The 16,660-nt window shown below is 39.5% G+C and overlaps 1 long non-coding RNA gene across 1 annotated transcript; it reads right to left on the reverse strand.

The window, feature by feature from the left end:
- Nucleotides 1–2,056: 2,056 nt before the first annotated feature.
- Nucleotides 2,057–14,894, reverse strand: LOC140710686 (uncharacterized). Its single transcript, XR_012091813.1, has 3 exons — nucleotides 14,805–14,894; nucleotides 12,571–12,681; nucleotides 2,057–2,206 (listed from the first exon to the last, which is right to left on the reverse strand). It is a non-coding gene; the product is annotated as an uncharacterized lncRNA (long non-coding RNA).
- Between the last annotated feature and the right edge of the window lie 1,766 nt (nucleotides 14,895–16,660).

Consider the following 16,660-nt stretch of genomic DNA (forward strand, 5'->3'; position numbering starts at 1 on the left):
GCCTGGGCGACAAAGCAAGACTCCGTCTCAAAAAAAAAAAAAAAAATGTCCATTTAAATTTTAATTCTAAAGACAACTTTTTATTTTTTAAAATACTATATGTTCTCTTTTAAATCTGTCATTTACATATATTGTTTTGTATTTGCTTTGGTGTTTTCTAGGTGCTCACTAGTGTATTTCATCACTTTAACAGTCTGCAGCTTATTGCCTGGGTGTGTATTTGGTGGTGTTTGTTCTAAATTCACCTATTCTCCCCGAGTCAGGGAGCCTCAGTGCCATTGCACATGCTAACTCATGGGCTCTTGATTCTTTTTTTGCTTCTGTCACTCCGGAAAATGTTAAACCAGTATTGCAGAATTGCAGAATCGAAAGGCCCTGTTTCATCTTTTGAGGTAGATGACAACATTAACATCATGTTAATGGGGGAAATTTATTTGGATAATGTAGAGAAAAACTTCAGCTAAAGCAGATAATTACATGTTTCTCCTAATGTCCATTATCATCAGTATAGCAGATTCAATACTATATTTTTAATGTAAAATCTAAAGGAAAAAACAATGTCAGATAATCTGTATGAGTTATTTTATATACTAATCACAACAACTTCACAAATTTGGTATTTTTTAAATGAGTAACAAAATAAGAAATGTAAGGCTAACTTGCCCTCAGTCATTCAGCTGCTACATGGCGAAGCTAGGATTTGAACCCTGGATCTCACTCAATGCCTGTACCTTTTGACCGTTTCATGCACATTTTCTTCCTTCAGTGTTGTAAAACAATCATATAATTTACAATTTGATAACAAAATTACAACAAAGTTTGACATTTTCAAAATAAATTAATAAGAAAATTTGCTGGAATTGGCTCAGCAATCCTTTCTGTTTTCACCCTGAAGCCATGATCAGGCAAACATTTCAAAGTTCCACAATTTATCTGCAAATGATTGAGTCATAGAACAGCATAAAATATGAAATATCTGACATCAAATCTACCTAAAGCAATTTATGAAATACCCAAAGGAATACTAAATTTGAAAAACCAACAATATAAATTTAGGTCAGGTCAATAAGACAAGTTTGCCAGGTTTCAGGACTAGAAATCACGCTCATGTGAGTAACTGTCCCTCAATTCTAGTATCATTCAAAACAATTACTAAAATATGAAATTAAGTGGCTGATCAAATCCAAGCATATCCTTAGTCAACAGGAGCCGGGCAGCTTTCATTATTCATTATTCATTAAGACAAGCAAATAATTCCCACCACCCTTCTCAAATTTAGCATTTAATTTTCAGAGAAGCAGCAGAGATGATCTTCGAGTTTCTAGCTGATTAAGTCGGTAGTCCCTGGATGGGTTTGTGTGCTTGCAGGGAGTATTGCCACATCCTTAAAAGGTTCCTTGAAGAACTTAAAGCCCAAATGCCACACAGACTTCTGAGTAACGGGCAGGGGACATGCAAAGGGAAGAATCAATTCAATTCTCAGCTCCCATCTCACCTCCCTGTAGTATTTCTTTTTCTTTCTTTTCTTTTCTTTTTTTTTTTTTCTTTAACTGAGTTTCACTCCTGTTGCCCAGGCTGGAGTGCAATGGCACGATCTCGGCTCACTGCAACCTCCACCTCCTGGGTTCAAGTGATTCTCCTGCCTCAGCCTCCCAAGTAGCTGGGGTTACAGGCATGTGCCACCACCCCTGGCTAATTTTGTATTTTTAGTAGATGAGTTTTCTCCATGTTGGTCAGGCTGGTCTCGAACTCCCAACCTCAGGTGATCTGCCCGCCTCAGCCTCCCAAAGTGTTGGGATTACAGGCTTGAGCCCCTGCGCCCAACCTCCTCACAGTATTTCTTAGCATCCCCCATTGGACACTTCAACAGAAATAATCATAGTGAGTCTATTAATAAATGAATAAAAGGTTTATGGACTCATGTTCATTTGTGGAAAGGATAAATTAAGTAGATTACATATACTATATAAACTAGCACTGGAATAAATTCCACTACAAAAAAAGAATCCTAAATGTTATATCCTTAAACTCAGTGAAGTATTCAAATAGCAGAATGGGAGTTTGAATTTGTATTAATTTCAGTGTTGTTTTAATTTTCTGGCCATCAGGCAAGATCCAGTCTGCTCAGCACATCACTTGTGCACATGACTCTTCAACAACTTTTCCAGAGGCTTCTTAAAACCAAATAGTAGCCCCTTAACACTGTCTGTAATAAAATAGTGCATCATGATTAGTGACCCGGGATGAACCTAGGATGCTATCTTTGAAAGAAATTTGAACTTAGAGTTGGGAGATGTGAGTTATAAATCTCACCCCACCTTAAAATATCTGTTTGACTTTGGGCAATTAAGTTAATCTTTCAGAAATTCTGATTCTGAAACTGTAAAATGAGAATTATAATACCTGTCTTCTGTTGAGTAGATGAAATCAGATAATGCACCTGAAGGCACTTTAATGTGAAAGTGCTATACATTTGGGAAGAATTATTATTCTTTGACTCTGAGCTGTCCTTCAGCTGAATCTACCTGTAAAAACTTTGGTGAGGTCCAAAAGTATCTTTTTAAAGTGCCGTATCCCCAGACTGCTGACTAATAATAATGAATCAAACTAGAAAACATATACACATGCACACACATATGCGCACATATATCATTCTACTATTCAATGAGTCAAACAATTGTAACAAGTTGTAACAGTTTTTTACTTTTTTTTTGTTTGAGATGGAGTCTCACTCTGTTGTCCACAATGAAGTGCAGTGGCACCATCTCAGCTCACTGCAACCTCTGCCTTCCAGGCTCAAGTGATCCTCCCACTTCAGCCTCCCAAGTAGCTGGGACCACAGGTGCGTGCCACCACACCTGGCTAATTTTTTTGTATTTTTTGCAGAGACAAGGTTTTACCAGGTTGCCCAGGCTGGTCTCAAACCCCTCTGCTCAAGCAGTCTACCTGCCTCTGTCCCCGAAAGTGCTGGGATTTACAGACGTGAGCCACTACACCTGGCCAGTTTTTCACTATCTTTTCCACCACCACCACACATTGAATGGAAATAAATCTGTAAACTTTTTTTCTCTATCTTTACATATCATGAACTCTTTTCATAATATCAAATATTTTCTTTATAACTTTTTTTTTTTAGTGATGGGGTCTTTCTCTGTTGTCTAGACTTGGGTGTAGTGGTAAGATCATAGCTCACTGTAACCTCCAACTCGTGGTTCAGGTGATCCTCCTCCCTCAGCCTCCCGAGTAGGTAGGACTACAGTGTGTACCGCCATGCCCAGGCATAACATTGTTTTATCAGCTGCTTACTATGTCATCATTTTACATGATAATTATAATTCCTATTTATTACTCTAACTTGTTTATTTACTGTGACATTGTAAACAATGATGTGACAAATTTCATAATGCTTATATACACGATGACCATACATTCCCGTTTGCTCAGGAAAGAGCCAGTTTACAGCTATTGTCCTATTGTAAGTATTTAGAGAAAACTCTTTTTCCTGCAAAAGTCTCCTACTTCGGTCAATAAATTGTATTATCGCTCTATCTTGAAGATTCTTATTTATTGTCCTTAAGAAATTTGAAAATGGAATTGCTGAGTAAAATATAATAATTAATTCTATTTGTTTTCTAATGTGAAATACATACTCATTTCTGAAAATGAATTGAAGGCATTAAAAATTTGCAGATTACATGAATGAAGGCATTAAAAATATGTGGATGACATACATAGGTACTACATATTCTTGGACTATTTTAAACACTGTTATTTTTGTCCCTTCCTCTTTCAGTTCTACTGTGCATCCCTTATGACCTCAACATTGCTAAAGTTCTGAGCAAAGGGATGTCCAGTCCAATGTTCTGTCTCTCCATCTTCAGGACTGACTTTGAATTGGTCCCCTATGTTCCCCGAATGGTGCCATGTCTTCCCTGCATATGCTGGTCGGCCATCCTGAAACATGCCTGCCCTCATTATTATTATTATTATTATTTTAGATGGAGTTTCACTTATTGCCCAGGCTGCAGTGCAGTGGCACAATTTCAGTTCCCTGTAACCTCCACCGCCCGGGTTCAAGTGATTTTCCTGCCTCAGCCTCCGAAGTAGTTGGGACTACAGGAATGCGCCACCATGCCTGTAGTCAGAATAGGACTCTTCAATTGTATAAATAGGACTCTTCAATTTGTATCAGACTTAGGTTAACTGAGAAATAATCCTTAAATTATTTTAAGTACCTGAGATTTTAGAGCTTTTGTACTGTAACCACACATGTTCACTATCCTGACTTACAGGAATCTTGGTTCCAAAAGTAGGGTAATGACATTACAAAAACCTAATTCATGTGGCATTGAATAAGGAGTTAAGCAGTAAACAGTGAGGCTAAGAAGATGATGATCCATTTTTTACAGTGAAAACATTGAGAACAGGTGCAATATGCCTGCAATGCTAGAAGAGAATACTACAAAATTTAAAAGGCAGTTGTTACTAGTGAGATATTAGCAACTACTGGTGGATTGAAAAGGTATTACAAGAAAGACAGGAACTCAGTAATTCATTAGCCTCCTTATAAGCAGAAACGAACTGGAGTGAAATAGAGTCCTGAAAATTGGGTCCTTGCAGGGTTGGAAAGGCCAACTCTTTCTAAAGCCCAAACTGTAAGAGAAGGGATTAGAAAAGGCTTTGAATGACAAATGCTCAGTAAGATAAAGTGATTCCAGGCAAAGATCAGATTGAGTTTTAAGCTATTTTAATTAAGTTGGGAGAGAGAGGTGTGAGGGAAAAAATGAAAAGTAATAAAGTGGCTCTAAAATCTGTGTTTCTTCAGATGTCTACGTGTGGTTGCTGGTACCTGGAACTGAGTGAGAGTCCGTGAATCAGAATCTGATTAACTTTTTGAGACAATGAATAACCTAAGAAGCCACAAGCTCAGAATTTAAAAATATCTTTTACTGAAACAATTCTAAAACCCTTGGAAGAAACTTCCAGACAGTAGAGCCAGGGAATCTAGAAGAAATGTCAAATGAGCCCTTCCAGGAGTAGAATTATGACTTTCTCTTGAGTCCCCCTCCACCTTAGTGGATGAAAACTTCACAGTCCTCCCAGCAATTGCTATGGCTGGTGCTTGTTGCTGTCTCCATCACATTCCTTTTTTAAAATGGGTGTGTTCACTACAGTTATCCTATTCTGGTTACACCACTGTGTACTGAATGTTTTGTGTATGTGTGTTTTTGTGTGTGTATGTTTACGAGGGACGCAGTTAAGGAGAAAAGGAACATCTTAGTTCCCAACTCTCTGGATCAAGAGTTGACTCTTCTGTCCTAATGGAGAGAATACTGTATATTGCCTGGTTCGAGTTGTATGCCTGTGCTATTCATCCATTGCCTCTCGCTTCCAATATCACCCTTTTACTGCCTTGTTTAAATAAATCTGCAATCTTAACTCTTTTTCTTCCACCAGCTAGCACTAATTCAGTACAAGGCACTGGAGAGAGATTCCAGCAGTGAAGAATTTTGCCTTCTGCTTCTGGCATGTTCCCTAGGCCTGCTCCTGCAGTGTGCGTGGTTCTCCTGCATCAGGCTCTGTATTGCATGGTGGTCAGTAGCTCCCAGTGGCTGGCACTTTGCCTGGCAGCTCTTCTTTGAGCACTTTGTAGTAGAGTGCCTCCAGTAAGAAAGATGCCTCCTAGTGAACAGCTTTCCTGGAGGGCAGTTTTCCAGCAAATTCCAAAGGGCCTATTTCCAGCGAGGTCTGCCAGGATGGCTTCTCCGCATATATTATCTCTATATACAGTGACTTCTCTGCCATCAATGAGCCAAAGAGTGGCCTCTCCAGCCAGACTGGATCTCAGCTTTGCGTGGGGAATGGCCACTGCAGAGGGCTCTTCCTTGGGTGTGATGTCTCGGTTCCATAGCTGTGACTCTTCCTCATATTTGCTATTTCTATGTTCTTTAGAGTTCTCTTGACTTCCAATGACCTAATCCCTGATTACTCCAATTCCCTATTAGAATAGTTATTTATGTTACCATAACTCTGTTAAAGTACTGTGTAGTTTTTCTCCTAACTAGACCAGACATTACAATGTCCTGCTGGTTTGAGCTTTAGGTTTTCTTCCTGGGGAAGGGTGAATACATTTCAAATGTAGAGAAAAAGAGCCTCAGAATATTTAATAACAAAAAGCCAAAGAATTCGTGCTCTTCAAATATATCCATTCCTCTTGTATATGTTATAGTCTCCTTTGTAAGTAGATTCCATGTTACTTAGCACCATTTTTTTTTTTTTTACTTCATATCACAGCACGTCTAGCATCAAAGAGTGTGGTTTATCTACTGATTTCTCTTGCCAAAAGACAATATTACAAGAATTTCATTTAAAGATCTAAGTTGGCTTTGTTTGAGGTTCTAGAATTGGGCAACACTTCATTTCATAAAATGGAGTAAGTTCCAGTGAGCTGAGCAGTGGACATTGGTTTTATAGGCAGAGCAGGGCTGAAGAAAGCAGAAACAAAGAACAGGAAGTGATTGGTCCTTTCAAATTTATATTTCTTGTAAGGTAGGAAAAGGGAAACAAAATAATAGAAAACTGATTGGTTAATATCAAGTTACTTCAGGTTATTTTTTTTTAAGAGTTAAAGGCAGAGGGAACTTCATTACCATGCCAATTGAACTGGCCTGTTTGGGAAATTTGCCCATCTCTCCCTCCAGATTTCTCAAGTTAGATAACTCAGTTTTGGTTTGGTGATGTGGAGCCTCAGCATAAGTGATTCCATTTTGACTTTTAGTTTGTTCTGTTGGGCCCTTGTGTGTGCACTTAGTTTGTAACAATTTCCTTCTATAATTTTTAGTCAACACTCTTATAAGTTCCCTGAAGGTAGGGACCATGGCTTGGTGGTCAACATTATATGCCAGGTATTCAGCATATAACCAGTACTTAATGAGTATTTGTGATAAAATGAGTGAGCACCTGATCACTCAGAGAGGTTAAGTTTCTTGAACACTTACCGTTTGCTGGCAATCTTCTAAATAGTTTGATAAATTTTCTTTTTCTTTCTTTTTTTTTTTTTTCTTTTTTCTTTTTTTTTTTTTTTTTTTGAGACGGAGTTTCGCTCTTTTTGCCCAGGCTGGAGTGCAATGGCACAATCTCAGCTCACCGCAACCTCCGCCTCCCGGGTTCATGTGATTCTCCTGCCTCAGCCTCTTGAGTAGCTGGGATTACATGCACCACCATGCCTTGCTAATTTTTGTATTTTTAGTAGAGATGGGGTTTCTCCATGTTCGTCAGGCTGGTCTTGAACTCCCGACCTCAGGTGATCCACCTGCCTTGGCCTCCCAAAGTGCTGGGATTACAGGTGTAAGCCACCACACCCGGCCAGTTTGATAAATTTTCTCAGCTGAAACAGCAACTGTATGAGGTCTATATTATTATTATCTCCATTTTACAGATCAACAAATTAAGAGGTTAAGTTTTTCTAAAAGAAAGTGTGTTTCAAACAAGACATACCAAATCAAAGGGCTCCATAAGAAACAGTGCACTTGGCTGGGCACAGGCTCATGTCTGTAAGCACTTTGAGAGGCCAAGGAAGGTGGAGCACTTGAGCACAGAAGTTCAAGCCCAGCCTGGGCAACATAGAGAAACCCTGCCTCTACCAGAGAAAAAAAAAAAAAAAAAAAAAAAAGAACTACAAAAATTAGCTGAGTGTGTTGGTACGTGCCTGTAGTCCCAGCTACTAAGGAGGCTGAGGTGGGAGGACTGATTGAGCCCAGGAGGTCAACGCTGTGATGAACCAATAATGGTGCCACCCTGGGCAACAGAGTAAGACCCTATCAAAAAAAAATACATATATGTATTTTTAAAATAAAATATGTATTTTAAAATAAAATACATATATGTATGTATTTTATTTTAATAAAAATAAAAAAGAAACAGTGTACTCTATTCTCTCCCATGGTTATCAAGATTCTGCCCAAATTACTGGTGCATTTGGCTGACTTTCTTCCTTATTCCAATTTTCTGCTTTTTTGCCACTCAGGTGATCAGCAAAAGCTCAGGAAGAGTGATACTGACAGAGAGGATAAATTCTTACCCAAAGTCACATAAGTTGGCACATCTGCAGGGAAACATCACGTTAGCCTTTGAGGAGAGAGGTAAGTTCTTAGGCTGTATTAGGATTCTCTATTGGGACAGGAATAATAGATAGATGTATATATGAAGGGGAGTTTATTAAGGGGTATTGACCCACACGATCTCAAGGTGAAGTCCCACAATAGGTCATCTGCAAGCCTAGGAGTGAGGAAGCCAGTCAGAGTCCCAAAACCTCAGGAGTAGGGAAGCCGACGGTGCAGCCTTCAGTTTGTGAAGGAAGGCCTGAGAGCCCCTGGGAAATCACTGATGTAAGTCCAAGAGTCCAAAAGCTGAAGATCCCAGAGTCTGATGTTCAAGGGCAGGAAGCATCCAGCATGGGAGAAAGGTGAGGGTCAGAAAACTCAGCGAGTCTGCTCTTTCCATCTTCTGCCTGCTTTATTCTAGCCTTGCTGGCAGCCGATTAGATGGTGCCCATCCAGATTGAGAGTGGGTCTACTTCTCGCAGTTCATTGACTCAAATGTTAATCTCCTTTGGCAACACCCCTCACAGACACACCCAGGAACAATACTTTGCATCTTCAATCCGATCAAGTTGACACTCAATATTAACCGTCACACAGGCTGTGCAGGGATCCAAACAAGAAAATGTGTAACAATTTCAGAAGTGGCAAGAAGCAACAACAAGATGGAAAAAGATGTGAAGGATGTGACAGTGAACAGGGGTCACCCTCAAGGCTCTTTGTAGCAAGACAACACTGGAGCTCCTCTTTTGCATAAGACTGATTTATGCTGCAAGGTCCTGAAGGAAGACAGATGTTTTTTGTTTTGTTTTGTTTTAGTGCAGTTCTCCAGTAAAAATAAAACCCAGGCGGTGAATAAATTCAGTTTTCTCCTTTGGGAGATGTTCACTTCTACTGGGGCCAGAATCTGCTTTTACATACCCTGAACTAGATGGTCAGAGTATTCTCAAAAGGCTTTCGTGATACTTCAACTCCAATATCCACCCATCCTTAGAACTACGGCTGCTGCTCCAAAACGTCATACCTTGCTTTCTCCAACCCCCTAGAGAGAGATATTGGCTTGGGTTAGTCTCAGTTTTGTTATGTATCCTGGACTAGGTGCTTGGAATGGCTGAGTGTCCCTCCAAGCAGATGGAACAGCCCCCATGCCATTCTTCCATATTAGTAAGAAATATGTTCAGCTGCCTGAATTAGAAAATCCCATGACAGAGGCATTAGGGAACAAAGCTTTGTTTTTCTCCAAAACAAGAGCAGGGAGGTAGGCAATTACTATGATTGTTTTAGTGGTTCCACCATATTAGGTCCAAAGTGTCTTCCATTTTTGTGGCCTTCCTCTCCTGGTCACAGCAAGGATGCTGCCACTCAAGCCATCATATCTGTGTCCTGTACAAGATGGGAAGAATATAAAAGGGGAAAGGGCTCTTGGAGGCCATTCTATTTTCTACAATCAGGAAAGCAAATATTTTCGTAACTTATCTCTTCACACCCACTTCCCAGAATACTTCCATGGGCAGCAAGTCTTCCCACAGAAGAAAGGGAAGCTGGAAAATTAGAGACCATGTTTATCAGAAGTGTCCCTGCACAATCATGCCTTGGAATGAATATGTTGCTGCACCCCCAAAAAGTAGTGTGTCTCAAAACAAGGAACAATAAGAGACTAAACACTTGAAGGGAAACCAACTGTATTGGCCGTTTCTTCTATTTAATTTAATATATCAGACTTTACTCTGCTTCCCTTAGCTGTATGGTCTCACCTCTTGCAATTTTACTTTGAGGTCCCTGCATGCTTTATGTTTATGTCCAGACTGTAGAAGGATTGAGCCTGCTGAAGCTATGCAACAGGGTAGTACATAGCATGTGATATTTTACAGGTTGAAAGAAACTTTTTTTAATTTTTATTTTAGTTTTGGAGATACATGTGAAGGTTTGCCACATAGGTAAACTCGTGTCATGGGGGTTTGTTGCACAGATTATTTCATCAACCAGGTATTAATCCCAGTATCCAATAATTATCTTTTCTGCTCTTCTCCCTCCTTCCGTCCTCCATCCACAAGTGGAACTCAATGTCTATTGTTTTATTCTTTGTGTTTGTAAGTTCTCATCATTTAGCTCCCACTTTTAAGTGAGAACATGTGATATTTGGTTTTCTGTTCCTATTTTAATTTTCTGAAAATAATGACCTCTATCCATGTTCCTGCAAAGGACACTATTTCATTCTTTTTCATCGCTGCATAGTATTCCATGGGGGGTATATGTATTACATTTACCCAGTCTACCACTGATGGTAATTTAGGTTGATTCCATGTCTTTGCTATTGTGACTAGTGCTGCAATTAACATTTGTGTGCTTGCATCTTTATGGTAAAATGATTTATATTCCTCTGGGTATATGCCCAGTAATGAGATTGCTGGGTTTAATGGTAGTTCTGCTTTTAGTTCTTTGAGGAATCACCATACTGCTTTCCACAATTGTTGAACTAATTTATATTCCCACTAACAGTGAATAAGTGTTCCCACTTCTCCACAACCTCACTAGCATCTGTTACTTTTAGACTTTTTTATAATAGCATTCTTACAGGTGTGAGATGATATCTCATTGTGGTTTCCATTTGCATTTCTCTAATCATCAGTGATATTGAGCTTTTCTTCATATGCTTGTTGGCTGCATGTATGTCTTCTTTTGAAAGGTGGCTGTTCATGTCCTTTGCCTACTTTTTAATGGGGTTGTATGTTTCCTTTCATAAATTTATGTAAGTTCCTTATGGATGCTGGATATAAGGCCTTTGTCAGATGCATAGTTGGCAAATATTTTCTCCAATTTTGTAGGTTGTCTGTTTACTATGTTAATTCTTTTTCTGTGCAGAAGCTCTTAAGTTTAATTATATCCCACTTGTCAATTTTTGCTTTTACTGTGATTGTTTTTGGTGTCTTTGTTATGAAAACTTTGTTTGTTCCTATGTCTAGCATGGTATTGCCTAGGTTGTCTTCCAGGATTGTTTACAGTTTTGGGTTTTACAGTTAAGTCTTTAATTTGTCCTGAGTTGATTTTTGCTCATGGTATAAGGAAGAGGTCCAGCTTCAGTCTTCTGCATATGACTAGCCAGTTATCCAGGCACCATTTATTGACTAGGGAGGCTTTTCCCCATTACTTGTTTTTGTCAGAAAAGAAACATTTTAATAGTCCTGATAACATTCCCCTATCTTGTATGTCCTGCTAACATTCTCCTATCTACAAAGCATAGCACCTGGGGTGGTGTTAAGTCTGGATTCCTTGGACGTGTCAATATACACTAGATAATGACCAGTTTTCCACAAGAATATAGATGACTAGAGCTTCCTGTCACAATATCTGGCACAGTGAGTAATTTACTTTGTTTTTTTCGCTTGTTTGGTTTATCTGTTGTTCTCTCTCTTTCTCTTTCTCTCTCTGTCACACACACACACTGCTGTTTACAATTTGGCAATGCATTTGTTGTCCATTCGAAAGCACTCATTGACAAAGCTGGGCTCCCTCGAGTGTGGCTGAGATGCTGTGCACTTAGTGGCACTGCAGAACCCCAAGGCTTGGGCACCAGGTCTGCACCTGTGGAGCAGCCCGCCTGTGATTCCCATCCTCACCCGCTCTGCTGCTCAGTGGTGGCCCCTGCCTTGCCTGCTGGAGCAGAGCTCTTCAGCCAGAAAGGACAGGGCAAGTCGCTCCTTTATTCAAGTCTTTCACTGGGCTCCCAGAGCGGCAGTTGCGAATCTTTTGTTTATATTTGTAAACTAAGTGAATTTGACATGGAAGTCACCAAAGGGGAATACATTTGGAACATTGAAATGCCATTTTTACAGGCACATTTCTAATCATAGCTGCCCTTTAAAACCCACATAAAATTGTTGCCTTGAGTTCCCCTGTTTTCCAGCCTCAGTGCGGCTCTCTTTGCAAATCCCACAGCATGACAACAAGATTTCATTTTTAGTCAGACTTGACACTGGCTAAACACTAATGTGGGCTCTTTATGTTTCCATAAACTTTCCTCACAGAGCCACCAGTAGAGCATGGGAAACTGGCAAATAAGTTCCAATTAGAGACTGTGTTGGCACGCTCAGGGTGATATGGTTCCCAGTGTTTTAGGGAGGGAAAGAGCATAAAAGAAGTAGGTTGTGTGCCCCAGCTTGCCCCTGGAGGAGCTGTGCCCACTATGGTGGCATGGGGAAATGTCACTCATTAGCTGGCTTGCCTGCTAGCCTAGAATTTGCTCTTACCTTCTCTGCCTTCTCCTAAGCCATCCCTTTCTCTGAGTAAATCCAATGCCTTATAGCGCCACCAATGTATTCAAGTGTACAATTTTAATGTCACATGTACAATCATACCTACCTGTGGTGACTCACAGTGCCCACATTATCCTCTTTGCCAAGTAAATGCTAAAACACTGAACAACCCTCTAATTGATCTCCGGGGTCACACAAGACCTGACAACGGGGCTCACCAGGCACAAGGACATGATGGAGAAGTCTGAAAAGTGAAAAGGGAGAGGAACCGGGGAGAAAACCAGCTGAGTTCATTTTCACTCACATAATGAAAAGAAATCTGGTTCAGCCTGGAGGATTACAAAATAGGGCAAGACCAAGGTGATTCCAGCTGCAGTGTAAATTTATTCTACGCTTTTCACATTTTACTTAAATTCTACATTTGTCCCATTTATTATGGCACAAGGTTAGAAAACATGGTGTGATATCAAAAGGAGAATGGATTCAGAATATCTGGAGTATGTCTTATTATCTACCCACAATTTCCCCAAAATCAGTGTTTAAAAAATATTTATCAATATATGTAGAGTTTATTTTGGCAGTCCATGGAAAAAGGGAACTTTTATTATTTTCCTCACCGTGTATCTGGTACCCAGAAGTAACCGCAATAATAAATAACTACACTATTAAAAGGCAACATTTATTGTGTGCTTACTTTGAGTCAGATACTGCTTTAAGTACTGTATTAACCAGGTCCAGGGGCTATAATCTTAATCATGACATTCTATTGACCCCCTAACTTATAAATATAACATAGTACGCAGTTAATAAATATTTATTTTAGCCATCTCCAAGAACTTTGGGAGATAGTTTTGTTTTGCTATTTTTTATTATTTTTTTAACCTATGTAAGGTTTGAAACGGAGAAATAAGATAATAGCAAGGAGGAAGTCTGTAAGCACAGAACATACTGGTTTGTTTATTCTGCCTCTCTTTGGTCCAGCTGTGGGAATATAGTTGAAGAGGCACACATTCTGGTCTATTGTTCTAAATGGATGATCCCAAAGACTTATTTATTCTTGGCCAATAGGGAGCTGTTAGACCTTTTTCTTGCTTTAACAGCTTTCTGGACACTTATAGAGATAAAATAAGGAATAAATCATTTGATGCCCCTACTTTGCCACTGGAAACATTTGGTTAACAGCACTCACAGGCTGCAGAACAAGTCTCCTTGGAGAGGTGAATTCACTTACTCCCCTCCCCAGCTCACAGTAGCTTTTAGCTGTTTATCATAATTTTGACCTCTGAACATAAATTTGAAGAGATAATGGATGAAAAAACACTCTTAAAAATATAGTGCAGGAAACCAGTGCTCTCTGATGACTTTATTATTTTGTTTCTATAACTGAGATTCATCATAGAATCCACAGAGGGGAGAACATTAGAGATGATCTTGCCCAACTTGTTCAATTTTTAGATAGAGGAATTGAAGATGGAGAAACTTAATAAGGCCACAAAGCTTGTACTGGGCAGTGTTAGAACCTCAACCAAGATCTCCTGACATCCAAACTAGAGTTTTTTTCTGAAAGTGGCAATCCCTCCGGCAAGGGAGCCTACGTTACATGCATTGCATAAGGCACTGGGGAATACAAAGAGATGGGTGTAAGAGAGGACTTGTGGTTAGAATAGAGCTATTCTTTGAGGGAACCAGATACACAAAAAGTGGGTAGAGTGAACTAAAACACAGGTAGGCAGATAAAACGTGATCATTGTGGAGGGGATGTACTCACCCAGCAGGTTCTTCCTGCCTGCTGCACAGACAAATCCAATTCCCTGTAACTGTGGTATTGCAGTCAAGAAATGAGTTTAACTGATGCAAGGCCAGTCCCACAGGATAACTGAAGTTGATCTCAAGAGCTCAATCTTAGGTTCTACAATAGAGATGAGATCTATGGGAGCAACTGAGGAAGTCACAAATCTTGTGACCTCTGGCCACATGACTCCTGAGCTGTAAAGAGTTATAGAAATTATGCCTATATTTGAGCAGAATTCAGGCCCCTTCCATATCCCTTATTTTGTGGACTTTCAGTTTCATCCCCCAAACAAGGAAGGGATCAGTTGTAGAGAGGGACTATTATCATCCTTGCTTCAAAGTTAAACTATAAACTAAATTCCTCCCATGGTTATCTTGGCCTCTGCCCAGGAATGAGCAAGGACAGCCAGCCTGTAAGGCTAGAAGCAGGATGGAGTCAGCCACGTTAGATTTCTCTCACTTTCATAATCTTTGCAACGGTGGTTTCAGAGAAACTGTTAAGGTCATGTTTAGAGAACAGTTTGAAGACTAGTTATAGACTAGTGTATGAAAAGTCTCAAACACCAGAATTAAAGGCAGTCTATCTTGTTGATAATTCTATTATTATTTATTCAACTGCATATTCACAAATTATGCCTCAATATTTAGAAGATTGACTTACACTTGACCTTAAAAAATCACCATGGAGACGACAGCTGACTAACAATTCTGTTTCCACAAGGAAGGCTCTCATAGGCAGTCAAGACCAGAACATTTTTTCAAGCACTTAAAACATTGGTTAAAGTCTTCTCGTCAGAAAGAAAATCAGTCCAGATTCATGTAACTAGACTTAATGGGATAAAACTTCCTTAAAACATTAATTTCTGCCTTCAGCAAAACATTCATAACGGGCCATTATATGGTAAGCAGTGAAGCAGGAGAATGGGGAGTGAGCCATAGTTGATGTCATTGCAAAGCGATTTTGGAAAAAAATACAAGACTCAGGACCAACCCCTGTCCTTGCTTCATGGGGTTGACTAAATGTGACCTAACTGATTGTCTCTGAAGACTGATGATTTGATTTATTCTCAGCAATTCTCTCTCCAAACAATTCTCTGGCTTCAACACCCATGCAAAGCTCTTACACGTAGCAAGAAGGGAAGGAAAGAGTTTCCACGCACCCTTTGAAACAGGTCCTATACACTATCAAATCAGCTTATCCACACAGCACTCCATTTTAGAACCTGAAAGATCTGAACCGTTGGTATTAATCAAATGACTTGAGTAATGCCTGAACACCCCTTCTCCACTTTTAAATGTGTTGACAGAGCTTAAAGTTAAGGGTCAGATCTATCCTTGCAGTAATATGTTTAGAAATTACTTTGTTGTTTATATGCACTTAGGGAATTTTACATTATACATTAACAATAGTTGATATAACAGGGTTCTTCAAGGAGAGGGTGTTGGAAGGAGTCCTGTGTTAGGTCTTGGGAAACCTGGGTTTGAGTCCTGTCTTTCCTAGCTGAGTGACCTCAGGAATGAATTATTTTTTAGCCTCACTTCCTCCATGAGTAACCTGTACAAGCTAGATAAAATAAATTTAAAATTCCTTACAGCTTTATAACTCTATGATTCCACAATTACATTCATTTTGTCCTTCAGAATATCAAACAGAACCACAAGTAGGCATTTAATAAACATTGCTAGATAGCATCACACTTGATTTTTTTTTTTTTTTTTTTTACTGCTTGCATGTCTTCCCCTAAACCATTCAAGAATTTTAAAGTATTCAAATAAAGATTCTGCAAATTGTATATTTCATTTTGCTTATATACTTAGGCAACCATGATGCCTTCAGGGTTATGGTTATAAATGATGGCATTGGCTTGTTTTAAGAAGCAAATAACTCTAGGAAAATGTATCCCAATAGAATTCAGAGTGTTTCTACCTAAGGTCCCCCCTCCACCTCACACCACACACATACCTTAACATTTCAGAAGCATATCAAATGAAAAAGACTTGTTAGCATGGAATTGATCAATACAACAACCAGCAGCAGCAGCAGCAGCAGCAGCAGCAGCAGCAGCAGCAGCAAAAACACCACTATTAATTTGGTTGCTGTAATTTTTCAGTGAAAGAATGTATTTTTTTTTACGTAGATTCCCATTGTTACCTAACTGAACTGGGGCCCACTTGCCCAGCATGGTAAGGCCAAACATTCCTACCCAGGTTCTGCAGCAGGAGAAAGGTGGGTGTTTATCTGCAAGGCACCAAGCAAGGAGAATCGGGTACCTCACTCTGAAGACCTGACCTCTCTGATAGCTTACAAACAAGTGTTGTTAAACACAGGGGTAAATTTCAAGGAAGCGGAAGTTACGGACAAAATTGTAAATCTATACATGGAGGTTATCCTTTGGTTTGGCCTATAAAGGTGAAATATCTTGAAGCAAAGGATAACACGTCATAAGTAGATTCAAAGATTTTCTGATTTGCAATTGGTTAAGGAAAGGAAGCATTGTGGGTCAACAGAAAAGGATG

The sequence above is a fragment of the Chlorocebus sabaeus genome, chromosome 29 (assembly GCF_047675955.1).
Source record: "Chlorocebus sabaeus isolate Y175 chromosome 29, mChlSab1.0.hap1, whole genome shotgun sequence".
Taxonomy (NCBI): Eukaryota; Metazoa; Chordata; class Mammalia; order Primates; family Cercopithecidae; genus Chlorocebus; species Chlorocebus sabaeus.